The sequence below is a fragment of the Berghia stephanieae genome, chromosome 13, assembly GCF_034508935.2.
Source record: "Berghia stephanieae isolate SIO BIC M18660-M18661 chromosome 13, UCSD_Bste_1.3, whole genome shotgun sequence".
NCBI lineage: Eukaryota > Metazoa > Mollusca > Gastropoda > Nudibranchia > Aeolidiidae > Berghia > Berghia stephanieae.
The window spans coordinates 5668373-5670879 of record NC_088372.1 but is presented as its reverse complement, the minus strand read 5'-3'; the positions used below and the strand labels follow the sequence as shown (position 1 = coordinate 5670879).

The following is a 2507-nucleotide window of genomic DNA, read 5'->3' as shown; positions in this document are numbered from 1 at the left end:
AGTAAAATTCGTGATCTATAAGTCTGACCAACGGCTATCGTAAACTTATTAACTCTCTCCTTACCGATCATTTTCAGTATTTTCCCAAAATGACAGGCTTATCCCGCAGAAAAATTGATTTTAAAAAAACTCAAACAAGCTCTCTACAAAACAACTTTATGTTCTAATTAAATTGACATCATTCTTCAAAGTTTGTGAAGTTCAAAATATATCTGAATAAGAAAAATGTATATTGTGTCGTAACAAATGTGACGATTTTGATGCAGGTGGCAAGGAGAGAGTTAACCTGAAACTGGTCAAAGTGATACTAGGCTGTGGACTGTAAAAAAGTAAAAAGTAAATAAACAAAAAGGTATATAACAGCTTCAAAAAAGAGATTATATACATTTCTGTGTCGTCTATCTGGAATTTAGTAATTTATTTATGTTTTTATTGTTTTGTTTGTTTTTTGTTGGCTGAAGACGGGTTTTGGGCCCGAAACGTTCAGTGTTTGGTATTTTGTTCTTTTTTTGAAGCTGTTATAGATAGTTCTAAGATGACGTCACTCAGGTCTTTGTTAATGTTTTTTGCCATCCGCCTTTATGAGTAATGCTCACTGAACTGTATAGATAGTATGCAGATGACGTCACTCTGGCCTTTGTTATGGTTTTTGCCATCCGCGTTTGTGAGTTGTTCTCACTAAACTGTATTAACCAGACTATACAAGTTCATGGTTACACAGAGTTTATGTGTTGGTCCGTTATACTTCCGGATGGCAATGTTGTGAACTCCTTGGCCAAGCGCATTCTATCTATAGATAGTATGCAGATGACGTCACTCAGGCCTTTGTTATTGTTTTTGCCATCCGCGTTTGTGAGTTGTTCTCACTAAACTGTATTAACCCGACTATAAAAGTTCATGGTTACACAGAGTTTGTGTGTTGGTCCGTTATACTTCCGGATGGCAATGTTGTGAACTCCTTGGCCAAGCGCATTCTATCTATAAAAGTTCATGAATACAAACAGTTTTGTGTGTTGGTCCGTTATACTTCGTGTTGATGAGCTGAATGACTGTTTGAGTGAGTATTTAAAACTTTGTGCCTAGTGAGGTGTTGTTATTAGAGCGCAAGGAAACAAGTGATCTCATTGGTTGAACTATTGAATACAACTTACGATTTGTTTTCTTTTGTGGCAAAATAATTCTTTCGACGTCATTTTTTTGGTCAGTGTCAGGCTATAAGTTAACGATGGCTATGGACCGTGGCCTTCGTAAACAAAAGGCCTGATACCGTAGTAATCGTTAACACAAGAACCGTGGCCTTCGTAAAGTTATGGCCTGACACTGACCAAAAAAATGACGTCAAAATGCCGGTCTTTTGCCACAAGAGAAAACAAATCGTGAGTTGTATTCAATAGTTCAACCCATGAAATAACTTGTTTCCATGAGCTCTACTAACGACAACTCACGTCCCTCGTAATGACGCATAGTAACTTAGTAACTGGTTCTAAACTATCGGAAAAAAGCGGAGGCCCTATGAAATACTTCTCCGACGAGCATAAAAGTTTATTCAGAGGAAAAAAAGCATTATAAATCTGATCATATTTGACTTTTATACATTCTAATCACATGACATCTGAAAAAGTTCTAGCCAGCATCAAGAATACAAAGTACCGATTTTCTTTGTTTAGAACCAAGCTGCTCGTTGCTGGGCGGATGTGACATCATACTATTGACTCCTATTACAATTCCTTTCAGTTGCCTATCAACATTGTGAAACAACACACAGAGTTTCTTTGCTAATATTTTTAGAACACCTTTGTATGGTTGGTTCTCACTAAATACATGTTTGAATAGTAATATAGATAGTTCGAAGATGACGTCACTCAGGCCTTTGTTATTGTTTTGCCATCCGCGTTTGTGAGTTGTTCTCACTAAACTGTATTAACCAGACTATAAAAGTTCATGGTTACACAGAGTTTTGTGTGTTGGTCCGTTATACTTCCGGATGGCAATGTTGTGAACTCCTTGGGCAAGCGCATTCTATCTATAAAGGTTTTACGTTACACGTAGTTTTGCTTTATGGCATGTTTCACATGTTTGTTGTGAGTAAATTACAGACGCACTGGTTACACATGAACAAGGAGAGGAACATGTACGAGAAGATCGTGTGATAACTAGTCACCAATCTGGCGGTATAAAAACAAGAACAATGATCAGGGAGAGGTCAATATCATTCATATTATTATTTATAAACAACCAACTGTGTTTGTCCGAGCACGTGTGAAGGTGTGTCACAAAAATTACATGTTTTGATTGCTCAAAAATCTACTTTATAAATTGACGGTTGAAAAACTAAAACAAAGGGAAAAGTAAGTTAAATTTGATTCATTCTATTGTTTGTAAACAATAAACTATATTATTATTATTATTATTATTATTATTATTATTATTATTATTATTATTATTATTATTATTATTATTATTATTATTATTATTATTATTACAAACAAATCAACTACTGAGTGAGC

General features: G+C 35.2%; 1 protein-coding gene across 1 annotated transcript in view; it reads left to right on the top strand.

The window, feature by feature from the left end:
* The first annotated feature begins 2411 nt into the window (after positions 1-2411).
* Positions 2412-2507, top strand: part of LOC144958664 (uncharacterized) — a 5926-nt gene continuing 5830 nt past the window's right edge. The window contains exon 1 of the mRNA XM_078890782.1: positions 2412-2507. This exon is cut by the window's right edge and continues 600 nt beyond it. The gene's annotated coding sequence lies outside the window, so the exon portion shown is untranslated.